This window comes from Diospyros lotus, chromosome 3, assembly GCF_014633365.1.
Source record: "Diospyros lotus cultivar Yz01 chromosome 3, ASM1463336v1, whole genome shotgun sequence".
In the NCBI taxonomy this organism is placed as follows: Eukaryota; Viridiplantae; Streptophyta; class Magnoliopsida; order Ericales; family Ebenaceae; genus Diospyros; species Diospyros lotus.
The window spans coordinates 29843998-29862277 of record NC_068340.1 but is presented as its reverse complement, the minus strand read 5'-3'; the positions used below and the strand labels follow the sequence as shown (position 1 = coordinate 29862277).

The window sequence follows — 18280 nt, the reverse complement described above, 5'->3', positions numbered from 1 at the left end:
CGCTGCAGAGTTCAATGAAATTGGTGTTTTGATCCTGAGTGCCGCTGCCCAAATGCTCGAACGCTACGCCAAATTCCTCGAGGATGGTGCAAAGGATGACAGCGAGAAGGCGCAACTTGCGTCTATATTCAGATTTGGTGCGCTCAAGCTCGACTCCTGAATATTTTCTTCGACAGTTTCTTGTAAAGATTCGCTTGTCTCTGATATTTTCTCAAATGTGTTGGATATTTTCTCAAATGTGTCAGTTTCCTTCTTTCCCACCGTCAAAGAAACGTATAGTTTGATATTTTACCAATTATATTATCTTGATTATGAATTTCTAGTATAACAAAATCCTATTTTGTGCGCTCTACATTGATAGTTAACGAAATTGACATTTATTATATTAATTTTATTACGGTTTTATATTATTTTTTGTTGCTATTATTATAGTTATTCCTTTTCAACCATTTTGGCGTTGATTGCAGTATCCGATTTTCTATTATTTCCTACTCGGTAAGACTTTGCATTGGAATGGGACCTTCCTCCTGATTTTGGGGCATGCTGATCCATAAAAGTGCGACAAATTGGCAAGAAAGTAATAATGAGTGTTTTTCATCAACTGTGGTTACACTATCAAAAATTATCGACACAATATTTAATTTCTAGATGCTCGTTCATAGCTCATTAACAGGCTGAGTCGTTTGTCTTCTCGCTCAGATGAGTCGCAATTATCTCCAATCCTTAATGGATATAGTTCCATACAAGCGCCCACACTTCACCGTATTTGCCATCACTAACCCGCCTAGTCCAAGAAATTTGCATCGCGCAATTTCTAAAGCTTTTGTTTGCTATGCTGAGTTCTGCGAGTATTTGTTGCAATATCAGCAGAAGTGGACGGATTGGGTGTTTGACTCCGGCTTCGCAGAAGCCATTGAAGATGTGGCGTTGGCATTCCAGATCGCACCGTGCCTTCATGGTCCCAATCCGGGCGACTTGCAGGTATTGGCTTCTCATCACACCCCGATTTTCATTTATACGTCGTATAGACGTTTGCGGTGGTTCGTGGAAAACCGATGCATTGCTCCACATGGCGGTACTGTGTTGGCCTGCATGATCCCGCCTTACATCAATGATGTCTCACTGCAAGAAATGGCATGCGCACATAACGAGGTTTGTCCCGGCAACTACAGAACGTCCGCGACCGTCGAATGCTTTATCACCATCCAACTCAATAGTCGGTTCGTTGAGGAACGCACATGCAAAGTGCGTGGGTGAAATGATTTAGAAAGAACGTGCCGCTTCTTTCGTCGACTGGCTGACCTCTTTAGCCAGTACGACATAGTGGCTATTGGGTCGGCGTTATTCTACGATGAGTTCCATCGCACAATGACCTTTGATGCTCCCCCATGCCGCGTTGATCTCTTGTACGACTATGAGATTTTTCTTCAGGAGAGCGAAGCGCATGATGGCATAGGGCGTTATCTGAAATGCGCACCGCCGCCTAGTGTTGCCATTGTCGGAGGTGGGTGATGTGAATCAGGTTGCTAAAGCCTCACAAGATCTGTTGAGCATTCATGGAGGCCCAATAACAAGATTACAAGATTTGGGGTTGATAGATTGAATGATTGATCGAGAAGATTTACAAGATTGCAAGATTTGGGGTTGATTGATTGATTGGCTGATTGATTGACAAGATTGCAAGATTTGGGGTTGATTGATTGATTGACAAGATTGCAAGATTTGGGGTTGATTGATTGATTAATTGACAAGATTTACAAAATTTGAGGATGATTGATTGATAAGATCCAGGCGCATAAAAGGGAATGGTTGAATATTTGACCACTTCTCTTATTTCCTACTTTGTTTTTAAATCTTTTCTATTTTAAATAATTCTTGTTTCTTTATTATCAGATTATGTTATTTCCTTCTTGTAATCAATTCCTACTATGCCTAGGATTTGATTTATTTCCTTTTAGTTTAGGATTGGTGCTCGGCTATATAAGCCAATGTAACCCGAGAGGAATTTAGTTTTTGATCAATATTAATAGTGAGAGTTTTCTCTTTGGTTCTTCAACGAACTACTTTGAACTTATCAAGATTTTATCTTGTGGCGTTCATTCTTGACTTATCACTCACGACTCTTCTCATCTATCTTGAGTGTGGCGTCAACCCTATCTTCTTATACCTTTGGTTCTTATCTCTTTATAGATAACGGGTCAAGGTCCTTTGTTTTTTTTTATTGTGAATCTGTTTTAGAACGATCCTTGGCAAATAAACCATTTTTGATCGTCGGGTCTCACCTTTCTTCGTGGGGTTCACATCATTTGGCATCAGAGCTTGGCTCTAAATCAGGTATGAACTATCCTTATTTTTGCTTTTATTGTTTATTATTTCTCTTTATTCTCTCACCATTGTTTGTTCTTCGATTCTACAACTTTGCCTATTTCTTCATCTTGATTTGTTTAAGATTTGTTATTTATCATTATATATAGAAAAAAAAAGTGGAAAGTTGGGAATTCCAAAAAAAAAAAAAAGGGGGGGGGGGGGGGAAGTTGGAAATTCCAAAAAAAAAAAGAAAAGGGGGAAGTTGGAAATTCAAAAAAAAAAAGAGTGGAAAGTTGGAAGTTCAAAAAGAAAAAGAAAGTGCGAAAATCGAAAATTCAAAAAAAAAAAGTATAGAAAATTCAGAAATCAATTAAATCTGAATTAGTTGAAGTGTTGCTTGTCATCTAAGTTTTGATTGCATAAAGTGTGTATTCTGTCTATTCAAAGCAGTCGATCCTAGTTGCATCAAAATTCGTATCTCCTTTTCCTCTGCCTTTCTTATTCATTGTTTTATTATAACTTTGTTCTTTCGGCTTCTTAAATCTTGCCTATTTCTTTTTCATCCTTTGTGAATTAACCCATTCTCATTCTTAGTGATCTGATTGGTTGAGGTTGGATTGGTGCAAGGAAAATTTTGATTGAGTTCATTTGAGTTCAATAAAGAACTAAAAGAGGAGGCTAAAGAGTGGAAAAAGGCAAGAGAGTGTGAGCTCATAAGAGGGTAAAAGCCAAGTTTGAGAATACATGAGTGTGAGTGCTATCAATCTTGAGAGGAAACACGTGAGGGAGTGTTTGTGAGGTTCCCTAACTTTGTTTTGCAGGGTATTAAACATGTCTCAAGAGAATGAAGCTCAGGAAAAGATAGATTTCAAACTCTTCTTTCAGTCCTTAGAGCAAAAATTTGAACGAATGGAGATGAGGTTTGATGAGATAAATGAGAGAATAGATAAAGTGGAATCTAGTTCACAAAGGGGGCAGCCACCTAGAGCTCCTACTGTGCAACGAAGAGAAAGGCATCCACCTAGGTATGATTATGAAGATGATTATGGGGATGACCTAGATGATGATGATCGTGTCTCTAATGTCAGTGTATGCCGATTTAGGCGAGGGAATAAAGATAGAGGAGTTAGACATGGATAAAGGATTGATAACAACTTAGACAACATTAAGATGCAGATTCCATCTTTCCAAGGCAAAAACGATCCAGAAGTTTATTTGGAGTGGGAAACAAAGGTTGAAATGGTGTTTGCTTGTCACAACTACTCTGAATTGAAAAAGGTAAAATTGGCCACCGTTGAATTTACTGATTATGCTATTATTTGGTGGGATCAACTTATTTTGAGCAGGAGACGGAATCGTGAAAGGCCCGTTGAGACATGGAAAGAAATGAAGGCTATTATGAGGAGGCGATTCATTCCAAGTCACTACTATAGGGACTTATTTCAGAAGTTGCAACGCCTTACTCAAGGTTCCAAAAGTGTTAAGAGGACTACGACAAAGAGATGGAAATAGCCATGATTCGAGCCAATGTGGAGGAGGACCGACAAACTACCATGGCCAGGTTCCTAGTTGGATTGAATTGTGATATTGTAGATGTGGTAGAATTACAACATTATGTTGAGTTAGATGACATGGTGCACATGGCCATTAAAGTGGAGCGACAATTGAAGAGAAAGGGGTCCACACGAATTGGGCAAAATTCAGGTTCTTCTTCAACATGGGAATCAAATTGGAGTGGGAAGGATGAAAGGCCTAATGTTGAAATCTCAAAAAATAACAAAGATGGAGGAGCACCAAATAAGGTAAAATCTGATACTCTACCCCCTAGAAATAGAGATATCAAATGCTTTAAGTGTTTGGGGACATGCCATATTGCATCTCAATGCCCAAACAAGAGAGTGATGATTTTGAAAGATGATGGTGATATTGAGACCGAAGATGAGTCTGATAATAAGTCTGATAATGAGTCCATGCCACCTTTAGAGGATGCAAGTGGCATTGAGTACCCGGTTGATGGGGAGCTCTTGGTGGCAAGGAGAGCTCTTAGTGTGCAAGTTAAAACGGATGCGAAGGAGCAACGTGAGAACATTTTTCATACTAGATGCCATGTCAACGATAAGGTATGTAGCATGATTATTGATGGGGGGAGCTGTACTAATGTGGCTGGTACTAGCTTGGTTGAAAAATTAAATTTGATGACTTCGAAGCATCCTAGGCCGTATAAGCTACAATGGCTGAATGATTGTGGAGAATTTAAAGTAACTAAACAAGTCTTTGTTTCATTCTCGATTGGGAAGTATACAGATGAAGTTTTGTGTGATGTGGTGCCAATGCATGCGGGCCATATTCTTTTGGGACGACCATGGCAATTTGATAGGTGTGCAATTCATGATGGTTATACCAATAGATTCTCCTTTGTACTTAATGAAAAACCAATTACTCTTGTACCCCTATCCCCAAGACAAGTGTATGAAGATCAAGTGAGGTTAAAAAAAGAGAGTGATAAGAAAAAGGAGAGTGAGAGTTCAAGAGTAAGAGAAACTGAGATGATGAAAAAGGAGAGAGAGAGTTCAAAAGTAAGAGAAACTGAGACCAAACAGAGAGAAAAGGAGAGCAAAAAAGGAAAAGGAGTTTCGGTTAGTGAGGAAAGAAAAGAGAGAAAACAAGTGAACTATTATGTAAGAGAGAGTGAGTTCAAAAAGGCTTTGTTTCTAAATCAGCCCATGATTGTACTTTCGTACAAAGAGGTTTGTTTTAGTACTACTGACCTTAACCCTTCTTTTCCTAGTGTTGTTTCTTTTTTGTAGAAATTTGATGATGTGTTCCCTAAAAAGATACCTATTGGTTTCAAGAAAGTTGTATTTGATCCCGTGATTGGGTTTGGTGGCATATAAGAAAGGAATGATTTCCTGTTCAAAGGCGTTCAAAACAACTTTCAAGGGGAGATGTTCCATTTCAAGTGCTTGAAAGGATCTACAAGTTCCATTTCATGTAGGTGACGATTTGAGGACAAATCTTTCTCAAGAGAGGGGGAATGATGTGAATCAGGTTGCTAAAGCCTCACAAGATCTGTTGAGCATTCATGGAGGCCCAATAACAAGATTACAAGATTTGGGGTTGATAGATTGAATGATTGATTGAGAAGATTTACAAGATTGCAAGATTTGGGGTTGATTGATTGATTGACAAGATTGCAAGATTTGGGGTTGATTGATTGATTAATTGACAAGATTTGCAAAATTTGAGGATGATTGATTGATAAGATCCAGGCGCATAAAAGGGAATGGTTGAATATTTGACCACTTCTCTTATTTCCTACTTTGTTTTTAAATTTTTTCTATTTTAGATAATTCTTGTTTCTTTATTATCAGATTATGTTATTTCCTTCTTGTAATCAATTCCTACTATGCCTAGGATTTGATTTATTTCCTTCTAGTTTAGGATTGGTGCTACTGCTCGGCTATATAAGCCAATGTAACCCGAGAGGAATTTAGTTTTTGATCAATATTAATAGTGAGAGTTTTCTCTTTGGTTCTTCAACGAACTACTTTGAACTTATCAAGATTTTATCTTGTGGCGTTCATTCTTGACTTATCACTCACGACTCTTCTCATCTATCTTGAGTGTGGCATCAACCCTATCTTCTTATACCTTTGGTTCTTATCTTTTTATAGATAACGGGTCAAGGTCCTTTGTTTTCTTTATTGTGAATCTGTTTTAGAACGATCCTTGGCAAATAAACCATTTTTGATCGTCGGGTCTCACATCAGTGGGTTATCTAGCTTAGTCACTGCAACAGAATTATTGCGCACTGGCATTAGAGATATCACTCTTTTTGACTCACTTGATGAGATCAGGAATATTGGGGCGCCGCCGATACCTTATGGTGACGTTCAGACTTCTTGACTTCGTTCGGAGTAATGCCCTTCTCAGCCAATCAAATTTGTTTGGCGTACTATTTGGACAAGTTTAGGATTGCGTCCGACGCACGTTTTCCTAACGCAGGCAAAGATCACATAGTTCTGTATTACTGGCGGAAACGCTACACATGGCCCGCCAGTCAAGCTCCCCCATCTATATTTCAGCGGGCGTACGCCGGCTGGAAGGTACTACTGCGTGAAGGGTGTGAACGGGATGGCCGGAAACTTATCTCTTCAATGAAAATCACTTCCATGTTGAAAGAGCGGCGTTACGATGAAGCCTGCGAAGCATGGCAGGCTTGGCTCAAAGAGTTTGGTCACTTCACATTCCATGCCGCACTAGTGGAGATCTTCACTTGTGCTGACCCCCCTCCTGGTGGCAAGGCGTGGCAAGGACCCGATGATTTTGAAGTTTTCGGGATACTAAGATTTGGTTTCGGACGAGTTTCGTCTTGTTACCACCGCGCCCGTTTTGCAAAGATCCTGGAATGGGTAATCAATGGCTACGAGGAGGATCAACATCTTATCATCGGCGACGTCCGGCTTTTGCTGGCACGAATGCGGACTGAAATATTTCAAAAAAGCTAGGCACAAACGTGATTGTGTTTTGATCCTGTGCGCTGCATAGGCGAGGAGGAGGGAAAATTCAGGGTATGCTTAAAGAGCGACCAATCTCATGTTTTTGACCGGGTCATCATTAGCGGCAATACCGGGAACATGCGGATTGTACCCCAATTGGCCGGCGATGAGACCTCTTTCAGCTATGATATCCCGCACGCCATCAGAAACTTGGCTGCCGGTGTCACTTCAGGACTACTGATGGTCACCAAGCATAAGTTTTGGATCAACACTGATTTCCCAGTCGCGATCTGGACTGACGTGCTTGTTCGAGAGTTGTATTGCGTCGATATTGAATCGCCAGCGGGAGTGGGCTTAGTCCTATTTCATTATGCTTTGAAGGATGATCCTTGCCTGCTGATCCAACCTTATGACAAGAAGCAGCGGTGTTTGGAACTGGTTGGGGAGCTTGTCGCAGTCTTTCCCAAGTTTGCTGCGTACTTGGTCTCGATTGATGACGACTATGGTCGGTATGTGTTTCATAACCACCCAACGGACAGTTTCGACGGCATTTCCTCCAAGCTGAATGATCCGGCTAAGATGAATGTACCCAGCGTCTTTTTTATCAATTTTTGGATGCAAATCGCATAGAGAAGGACAGGGGGATATATTTGGTTGACAGCGACTACTCCTTCATCGGAGCCTGGGGTGAGGGGGATGTGCAGGCGGGAATCAACGCGGCTTGCGCTGTTGTCCGGAGCATCGGCGGGACGCTCGCCCCCCTCAATCCTCTGGACTGCCTACTGAGCAAATAGAAATATTAATGGCGACTGCCTCACCCTTGTTCTATTGTCTTTCTGCGTATTAATCTTGTAGGTTTGTGATAGCCATTGATGTAATGCAAATCATATCAACTACATTTGTGCTTTTGGATAATATTATGAGACTCGTTTTTATATTATTCTAGCCAATTCGTCCATCACAATAATATTATTAAACATAATTGCACTTGAATGCGATGCGCAGAGCTTATTTCATTCCAGTTTTTGTGAAATTATACACCTTCTCAAATGCTCAGGGGCCATTCCATGGGCCTCATCGCTAAGTATAATCTGTACCATTTTAAGTTTTGCTGAAACTTCATTTGAAAATTGGCGATCCCGTGTCCATTGCATATGTATTTTGTACAGTGATGGCCAAATGCGCATCATTTGAAGAGCATTTGCTGGCCACGCAAATCAAGATGATTCCGACTTATACATCCCATACATGAGGTTGCTGCTCCCCTTGGCGGATGCGACGATCCGCCTTGGTTGTCGAAGACCTAGGAGAGCAGCGATGGAATATTACGTTGGATTGGATGTCAGTCTCAAGAGCACACACATCTGCGTTATGAATCAGGATCGGCAGGTGGTGTGGCGCGGGAGTGCGGACACGCAGCTGTGGATGATCGCGGAGCGGCTGAAGAGATGGAAAGGTCATCTTGCGAAAGTCAACCTTGAGACGGGCTCAATGACGCCTTGGCTTTACCACGAGCTGAAGGGTCTGGGTTTTTCAATGGTCTGCATGGATGTGCGACGTGTTGTAGATGACCTGAAGGCACGGTCTGAGAAGACGGACAAGGCGGATGCACAGGCGCTTGCCGAGATGCTGGCAAGCAGTTGGTATTCTGCGGTGTATGTGAAGACCATGGAAAGCCACCGGCTGAAGGCGTTGCTTGGCGCGCGTGAGCAACTGGTCAATGTGAAGTGCCAGCTTTACGGGTAAGTCCGTGGGCTATTGCGTCCTTTCGGTATCAAGATCTCGGCGCGCGCTGGCAGCAAACGGTTTGACGAGGAGGTTCGGTCTTCCTGCAACCGGCATGATGCGCTCTATATCGGTGTCGCGGCACTTCTCGACATGCTTGCGCGGGTTGAGGTCGAGCTAGCCGGCCTGGACAAGAAGGTGTGGCAAATAACGGCTGCATCGAAGCCGTGTTGGCATCTTATGTCGGTACCAGGTGTTGGGCCGCTCACCTCCCTGGCCTTCGTGGCGACAGTGGAAGACCCGTGACGATTTAGAACGAGTAGATCCATCGGCTCCTACGTTGGATTAACGTCGAAGAGGTATTAGTCGGGCGATTGGGATGTGACAGGCTCGATTTCGAAGCAGGGCGATGAGATGTTGCGGCACTATCTTTACGAGGCTGCGAGGTGCCTACTCACGACATTGATCGCGCCGTCAGCCTTGCGAAGCTGGGGCTTGAAGCTGGCCAAACGGCTGGGTCCCAAACGTGCCTGGACGGCAGTTGCCCGCAAATTGGCAGTCCTGCTGCTTGGTCCTTGGAAAAGGGAGGATCATTTCTGCGCCGCGCCGAGCGGCAAGGCTTTTTAGAAACCGAGATCGTGAAGTTCATTTGCAGACAAAGTCCTCAATGTCCATGAGGTGAAGCGACCGGACCGGGACGGACGAATGTGAGACAGTTAGATGCGGAACCGAAGCAACACCACGTTTTATATACTGCATCGGCCCCTGGATATAAGCCCCGGATAGTGATGGCGTACAAGGACATGCCGCACATTGAAGAGAACCATGGGACGCTTGTGATGCTTCGACCGGATTGGACAAGGGTAAAGCGAACAAAATTCTTGACGCAGCAGCCAAATGTAGAGAACCAAGCCTCACTAAAGCTGACTCACGGGATTCCCTTTTTGAGCAAATCATGATTGACCATTGCAAACGGGAGAGTTTGCATGGGCCAGCCGATCCGCCTTCGAGACGATTATTGTTCATCCGACCTTCGAGCGCTTGCACGGGCGAGTAAGGATGCCGTTTGGACGCAGCGTCTTCTGGCGCTTTCTCTGGTTTATGACAGACGCTCGCGAGGAGAAGCGGCCGCCTTTGGCGGTGTTGGCCTGCAGATTGTCTACGACTGGTGCATTCGGTTCAACGCCCGTGGCCCGGAAGGCCTCAAAACAGGTCGAGCGCCAGGCAAGCAGCCCTTGTTGAACGATCGCCAACGAGCAGCCTTGGCAGAGGCTCTCGATTGGGGTCCGACACCCTATCTCCACGGTGTTGTGCGCTGGCGGCTCTACGATCTGGTGCAATGGCTGTGGGAGGAGTTCCGTGTCTCGGTGAGCGAGCAGACCTTGAGGTCCGCGCCATGGGCTATCGCAAACTTTCGGCTCGCCCCAAGCATCATGCATAGGATGCAGATGTTATTGAGGAATATAAAAAAACTTCCCCACTGCAGTGGCGGAAATCGCCAATGGCCCCGCCAAGGGCAAAGTGATCGAAGTCTGGTTTCAGATGCGCGCGTCGGCCAGAAGAACAAGATCACCCACCGCTGGGCCAGATAGGGCACGAGACCATCTGCACCGCACGACCAGCGCACGCGTTTAGCCTACATCTTCGGAGCGATCTGCCCCCAACAGGGCAAGGCAGCAGCACTGGTGATGCCATGGTGCGATACACATGCCATAAACCAGCATCTGATTGAGATTTCCCGCAACGTTGCCGACAGTGCCCATGCCATCCTCATTATGGACCAGGCAGGATGGCACATGTCCAATAACCTGTTCGTCTCCAAAAACATCACCATCCTGCCCCTGCCACCCAAATCGCCTGAACTCAATCCGGTCGAAAACATCTAGCAGTTCATTCGCAAAAACTGGCTTTCAAACCGCGTCTTCAAATCCTATGACGACATCGTCGATCATTGCTGCCACGCTTGGCGAAAGCTCCAGAGCCAGCCATAGAAAATCATGTCCATCGGTAGGCGGCAATGGGCACATGGGTTCTGATCAATGAGGGTTGGTATTATGGGTATGATGCCATTGCGTTCGTCAAAGAGCGGTCGCCCACTTGCCTCGAGCAACATGTCGCTTTGCTGTCGGCCATCAATCGCTTTCGTTTGAGCATTTGCATATATTAGTTGTGCAGAGAACAAATGTCGCGATCGCTATCCTGTTCAAGATTTGAATTCGTGTCCCGAAATAATTGCAAGGAGGTCATGTTGGCAACTGCACAGTTGGAAAGGAGATCCCCAAATCTACGATGATCAAAATTTCAACAAGTATCTGGAAAAATAGGATGTTCCATTATTGTGCAAATTGCAAAGAGCACCTTTCGGCTCTAGGATCTTCTTTCACTGTTCCTGAGTGTGGAATACGAAAGAGCACCGATAGTTTAAATAGATGTTTCAAATGTTCAGAAATGCTATCTAGATCATGCTTTGAAGGTTCAATACTGTAAGTCTCTGTTATAAAGTCGATTGCACTGAATAAATCTTTGACGTCTATTTCTTTCGTTGTTGCTAATATATATAGCTTTTATCTTCAGTACGGAACTGGCAGGAATCAATGTCCCTGACATGGCACTTACTTTTGGCGAAGTGTCGATCGCCTTTTCTGAGCTTTTGAGGCGTTAAAAGGCCAAGAAGAAGAAGGCCAAACAGGTACGAACATGCGAAAACCCTCCCGCCCAATTTTTCCAAGCAACCCATCTGAGCACTGGTCCTCCGGCCGCAATTTACGAAACTTGTGGTACGTTGATTGTGGCGCGTCGGGCTGCTGGTAGGGCCTGCTTCGTCGGAGCAGATCAGAAATCAGACCTACAAGACTAATACGCATATTGAAGGAAACCTACAAGATTAATACGCATGTGGATTGCCAAATTCGATTCATCTCCCTCTAGAGGTGACATCGATCATTTTCTATTACCTCTTATAATAAATGGCGAGCCATGATGCGGTTATCGTATATAGTTTATATAGTACTTTAACGTCTCTATGGAGCGTCTATGGTTGTACTATCGTCTTGAACTGATTTGTATCCAGAATGATTATGTATTTCCATTTAATGCTATATCTATGATGTCATAGTGAGTGTTTATTTCTGTTAAATATACGATATGTATTCATTTATAATTTTGCAATTAAAATTATTTGTAATCAAGATCTGATAATACAGACGAAGTGACATTCATTGTAGTACAAGATCAACTGTGGAATAGATTGATATTCTGTACGACGTGGTTGTTACAAGAGGAAAATCAACAGAACAACAACTTAAGATAAACGTTGCGCCTCATATCACGCCAGTATCATCTACTGGGGTCGTGAGATAACAGTTGAAAGACTTGTATGGAAACAGCAAATTGAAAATCCCAGTCCCTGGACAAAGGTTGGCATGCGCGTGCAACCCACGCCCTCAAACTAGGCGCTCTGTCTTTATGCGTGCTGGGGCAAGTTTCATGAGTTCATCACCCGCATGATTCATTCGTACAACACAAATGCAAAATAATTAAAGTGAAAGCAGATTCCTTGTCTCGACCTTTGGACCTATCCTTTAGTGAGTGAAGTTTGAATCACCTTTCACGTTTTCCAGCTCAATGCTTTTTGCAAAATTTGAGTAAGGACCTTTATTCGAGAAAAAAAATCAATAATCATACATCTATTATCCAGAGTGTCTAGTTTGAGGGCGTGGGTTGCACGCGCATGCCAACCTTTGTCCAGGGGCTGGGATTTTCAATTTGTTGTTTCCATATAAGTCTTTCAACTGTTATCTCACGACCCCAGTAGATGATACTGGCGTGATATGAGGCGCAACGTTTATCTTAAGTTGTTGTTCTGTTGATTTTCCTCTTGTAACAACTGCGTCGTACGGAATATCAATCTATTCCATAGTTGATCTTGTACTACAATGAATGTCACTTCGTCTGTATTATCGGATCTTGATTACAAATAATTTTAATTGCAAAATTATAAATGAATACATATCGTATATTTAACAGAAATAAACACTCACTATGACATCATACATATAATATTAAACGGAAATACATAATCATTCTGGATACAAAGCAGTTCAAGACGATAGTACAACCATAGACGCTCCATAGAGACGTTAAAGTACTATATAAACTATATACGATAACCACATCATGGCTCGCCAATTATTATAAGAGGTAATAGAAAATGATCGATGTCACCTCTAGAGGGAGATGAATCGAATTTGGCGACCCACGTGGGTATTAATCTTGTAGGTTTTCTTCAATATGTGCATTAGTCTTGTAGATATGATTTCTGATCTGCTCCGACGAAGCAGGCCCTACCAGCAGCCCGACCCGCCTCAATCAACGTACCACAAGTTTCGTAAATCGCGATCGGAGGACCAGTGCTCAGATAGGTTGCTTGGGGAAATTGGGCGGGAGGGTTTTCGCATGGCCGTACTTGTTTGGCCTTCTTCTTTTTGGCCTTTTAACGCCTCAAAAGCTCAGAAAAGTTGATCGACACTTCGCCAAAAGTAAGTGCCATGTCGGGGATATTGATTCCTGCTAGTTCCGTACTGAAGATAAAAGCTATATATATCAGCAACAACGAAAGAAATAGACGTCAAAGATTTATTCAGTGCAATCGACTTTATAACAGAGACTTACAGTATTGAAGCTTCAGAGCATGATCTAGATAGCATTTCTGAACGTTTGAAACATCTATTTAAGCTATCAATGCTCTTTCGTATTCCACACTCAGGAACAGTGAAAGAAGATCCTAGAGCCGAAAGGTGCTCTTTGCAATTTGCACAATAATGGAACATCCTATTTTTCCAGATACTCGTTGAAATTTTGATCGTCGTAGATTTGGGGATCTCCTTTCCAGCTATGCAGTTGCCAACATGACCTCCTTGTAATTATTTCAGGATGCGAATTCCAATCTTGAACAAGATAGTGATGGTGACATTTGGTCTCTGCACAACTAATATATGCAAATGCTCAAACGAAAGTGATTGATGATCGACAGCAAAGCTGCATGTTGCTCGAGGCAAGTGGGTGACCGCTCTTTGACGAACGCAATGACGTCATACCCATAATACCAACCCTCATTGATCAGAACCCATGTGCCCATTATCGCCTACCGATGGACATGATTTTCTATGGCTGGCTTTGGAGCTTTCGCCAAGCGTGGCAGCAATGATCGATGATGTCGTCATAGGATTTGAAGACGCGGTTTGAAAGCCAGTTTTTGCGGATGAACTGCCAGATGTTTTCGATCGGATTGAGTTCGGGCGATTTGGGTGGCAGGGGCAGGATGGTGATGTTTTTGGGGACGAGCAGGTTATTGGACATGTGCCATCCTGCTTGGTCCATAATGAGGATGGCGTGGGCACCGTCGGCAACGTTGCGGGAAATCTCAATCAGATGCTGGTTCATGGCATGTGTATCGCACCATGGCATCACCAGTGCTACTGCCTTGCCCTGTTGGGGGCAGATCACTCTGAAGATGTAGGCTGAACGCGTGCGGCGCAGATGGTCTCGTGCCCTGTCTGGCCCAGCAGTGGGTGATCTTGTTCTTCTGGCCATCACGCGCATCTGAAACTAGACTTCGATCACTTTGCCCTTGGCGGGGCCATTGGCAATTTCCGCCACTGCGGTGGGGAAGTTTTTTTATATTCCTCAATAACATCTGCATCTTATGCATGATGCTTGGGGCGAGCCGAAAGTTTGCGATAGCCCATGGCGCGGACCTCAAGGTCTGCTCGCTCACCGAGACACGGAACTCTTCCCACAGCCATTGCACCAGATCGCAGAGCCGTCAACGCACAACACCGTCGAGATAGGGTGTCGGACCCCGATCGAGAGCCTCTGCCAAGGCTGCTCGTTGGCGATCGTTCAACAAGGGCTGCTTGCTTGGCGCTCGACCTGTTTTGAGGCCTTCCGGGCCACGGGCGTTGAACCGAATGCACCAGTCGCAGACAATCTGCAGGCCAACACCGCCAAAGGCGGCCGCTTCTCCTCGCAAGCGTCCTTCAAAAACCAGAGAAAGCGCCAGAAGACGCCGCGTCCAATCGGCATGCTTACTCGCCCGTGCAAGCGCTCGAAGATCGGATGAACAATAATCGTCTCGAAGGCAGATCTTCTGGCCCATGCAAACTCTCCCGTTTGTAATGTTCAATCATGATTTGCTCAAAAAGGGAATCCCGCGAGTCAGCTTTAGTGAGGCTTGGTTCTCTACATTTGGCTGCTGGGTCAAGAATTTTGTTCGCTTTACCCTTGTCCAATCTGGTCGAAGCATCACAAGCGTCCCATGGTTCTCTTCGATGTGCGGCATGTCCTTGTACGCCATCACTATCCGGGGCTTTTCGCTTCATATCCAGGGGGCGATGCAGTGTATAAAACGTGGTGTTGCTTTGGTTCCGCATCCAACTGTCTCGCATTTGTCCGTCCCGGTCCGATCGCTTCACCTCATGGACATTGAGGACTTTGTCTGCAAACGAACTTCACGATCTCGGTTTCTAAAAAGCCTTGCCACTCGGCAATACTAAGGAACTAAAAGTTTACGGATGTTAATTGGCCTTGCTTCTATGATTGTTAATTGGCCTTGCTTTGAACCATTGATTTTTGTTTTGACATCAAAGATTACGGATGTATCCTTGGCCTTTGAGTAAGTCTAATAAACAGTCTCCCAAACTTCTTGGGCAATACTAAGGAACTAAAAGTTTCTGCTGATATCTAGTTGTATTGTGCTCCATAGTCACGACATGATGCGAGAGTCTTCCACATCCCATGTACTGAAGCTTGGGTCAATTTCTGGTGGAGGATTCCCAGTTAGGTGAGTGCTCTTTCCTCGGCCTATAAGAAGGGTTTTGATCAGCTGCGACCATTGAAGAAAATTCCTACCATCTAGTTAGTAGGATTGGTGAACACTTGGTAGTTTGCCGGCAAGAGGAGGTTGATCCACTCGAACTGTTTCTCCAATGATGATAGTTGGTGAAGAAGATGGATTTGCTGATGTTTCTGACAAGGTTATGGAGGAAGAACAGAAGGATGAATGGTTTAGATGGCTGGAACCCAAAAAAACGGGTGCTATTAAGGCACGAGCAATGAAGGCACTAAAAAAAGGATTGTGCAATGAAGGCACGGGTTACTAGAAGAGAAGGCTTGGATCAGCAAGCTCAAATACCATGTTGGAAAAATGAATCAGTATTCCTTACGATTTTATTGATGTCAATAATAAAATTTATACAGGAGGTTCCTAAGAATTCTCCTATATTTTAGGACTATATTACATTCCTACTTTATAGGACTAGATTATTTACCTTCTATCTAGGACTAGATTACATCAATTTAAATACAGTAAGAAGATAAAACATAAGAATAAATACAAAAGATAAAAGAATAAAAACAACCTATCTCTATTTTGATTTATCTTGTTCTCGGCTGCCTCCTTGCTGTTTATCTTCGGATATTTTAACAGAATTGGACTGGATAATTCTTTGATAGTTCTCATTAGGCTGGATTAGCTATTTATATACTAATCCCAGCTGCAGTTTGAAGTTGGTGCCAAGCAAATTACAAGGTACAACTCAAGCAGCAGCTTGTAAGGTACAACTGCCTACTTAACTGCCATACAAAATGAAGAAGGAATCCCTTTATAGAACATTAGGGTTCCTGACAGATAGATGTCACAGGCATACATCTCATCAGATGCATGGAAGATCTCTTCATCGCAACTCTCATCTCCGACCTGATTCATACCCGGCATATCTAATGAGTCAATGTTGTGTTCCAATTCCAATTGTTCCTCAGTTTCCTGCAAGTCAGAAATTTGAGGAAGGACTCTAGCACCAGTACCTGCACTGATGGATGATCCTTCAGTCGGAATTGCCTTATCCAATGCTAATTCTTCAGCTTCTTGCAAACTGGAAGCATTAGGTAGGATTCCAGTGCCTACTCAAATCAGTTCTACAGTGGAACTTGAATGAAGTTCCACTGGTAGACTGATATGAAACTTCTTTGATATCAAAATCACGATTTCATCCAGCTTTTGGTTGAAATTAGCAATCTTCTATCAATTGTCTTAATTGTCTGTACACTTCTTTCCAAGGAGTGCACAGCTTCTCTGGTTGCCGTATTCTCCAATTGCTTCATGTAAATGCCTTCTGCCATCTCCACAGTTTAAACTCTTTGAAAATTTGCCTTTGCTCACCTTAAATAAGAATCACAAGTCAGCAACTTAGGGTCGTCTGCTCTAGATTAATTGCTAAGGATCACCTAGACTAATCAGCTTTTAAGGACCGCCTTGTCACGGCTAGGTTTTCCTAGTGTTTAGAATGGGATTTTGGAGGAAATTGAAGAAGAAAGAACAGAATGGAGGGAGAAAACAGAACAGAAAGAGGGAGAAATTGAGAATAAAGGAGGAGGGTTCAGACAAAATAGAGGGAGATAAGAATTGAGAGGGAAAACAGAATTGATTCGTTCAATCAATCACTACCTATTCTCTATTCAACAGCCTATTTATAGGCTGTTTACAGCCCTGTTGTTATTACCAAACTAACAAACTCAAGTACCACAGCCCAAGGTACAACTACGGGAAAATACGAACAAGAAACGATTACAACTAATGCTCTTGGGGTCATGACACACCTCTGAAACAGTTTCCTGTACTCACATGAATTCGCCTCTGTCCATAGTCAAAATAGAGAAATCAGCAGTCTCCTGAGAGTCGTTTGGTTCTAGATCAGCTAATAGAATTTGCCTGGATTGCCGAAAATTTCCTAGCTCTTCTTCGCCTTCAAAATCTGGACCTTGATCAACTGCTAAAAATTGCTGGAATCACAGCCGAGAATCAACCGGCTCTGATTCCAAATGTCAGATCCTTAGATCTGAGCTAGGGGTTTTTAGGAAGAAAACAGAAATAGAGAGAATTGGAGGGAGAATTAGAATAGAAAGAGCTGTGAGAGAGAGAGAGAGAGAGAGCGAAATGATTGGAATTCAGATTATCTTTCAGCAACTATCCAATCCTCTAGGTTTTAGCGTAGGATAGAGGGAAACAAAAAATAGAGAGAAAATGAGAGAACTTCAATTAATTTCTTGATAATCCCGGATCTAAGTGGCATAGCTTTATATATGGCTATCCACAACAGTTATTTACAGCAGTTACTTGATATTTGCAGCAGTTATTTATAGCATTTTTGGTATTTACATCAATTATTTGGTTATATTGTTAATAGATTGACAGATTCTGCCAATGGTTGTAACTGTAAAATAAAACTTCAACTGTTGCTTTTTACTATCTCCTAATTCTTCGGGTCACCACAACCTAGTTGTTGGGGGGAGGGGAAGGTGAAAGGTGGCCAAGCCCCAATTTAGTCCATCCCATAGTTGAAGAGCAACAATTAGCTTCTGAAGCACAACATAGCAACATTCGGGCAATGCAAATGAAGACCTCTACCTGTTCAGGGGAGTACCTTGGGGGGCTAGGGGGCTGAGCAGGGAGTTCCATCGGTCAAGTTGTGGAGATGCCATCAAACTTGAAAGCATTCTATAAGAAGGTATGGCAAGTGGAATGCTCGGGATTTCTATCATCCAAACCATGGAGTTGGCACATTCATTCTTACAATGAGTTTAAGTTACGTGTTTAGTGTTTGGGTAAAGATAGCTTGATCAGCCAAGGTTATGCAAGCATCTTTATAAAAAGATTCCATAGGTAAGGCACCACATGCGTTATGTTTCTTAAT

At 43.3% G+C, this 18280-nt stretch overlaps 1 protein-coding gene across 1 annotated transcript in view; it reads left to right on the top strand.

The window, feature by feature from the left end:
- Nucleotides 1–18280, top strand: part of LOC127796477 (uncharacterized) — a 43846-nt gene that overhangs the window by 23390 nt on the left and 2176 nt on the right. The window lies entirely within an intron of this gene.